We start from the raw sequence: 358 nt of genomic DNA on the forward strand, positions 1-358 counted from the left end.
TAAAATGTCATAGTTTGGTCAACAACACAAATACACGAATCATGTAATACATGGGCGTCGTATATCAACAACTGCATTGTTGGCTTACCTCCAGAGGAAGCGTTTCTGTTGTGATTCTCTTCAGGATTTGTTCTGGATCGACGACACCAGCTGCAAAGAAAATGGCGTCTAGTGTGAATAATTAGATTTAGATGTAGCCGTGAGGCGATTTGACGTACTGTTGCTCCTTTCTCTCGTTCCCTACCCCAATTATTCCACTTGACCATGCGTGTATGTCTTCGTTCCGTGGTGTCGTGTATGTCTGTGCGTAGACGCTGCGTTTTAATTGGTTAATTCCTTAACGGATGCGTACACATCC

This window comes from Littorina saxatilis, unplaced genomic scaffold, assembly GCF_037325665.1.
Source record: "Littorina saxatilis isolate snail1 unplaced genomic scaffold, US_GU_Lsax_2.0 scaffold_1101, whole genome shotgun sequence".
Lineage (NCBI taxonomy): Eukaryota > Metazoa > Mollusca > Gastropoda > Littorinimorpha > Littorinidae > Littorina > Littorina saxatilis.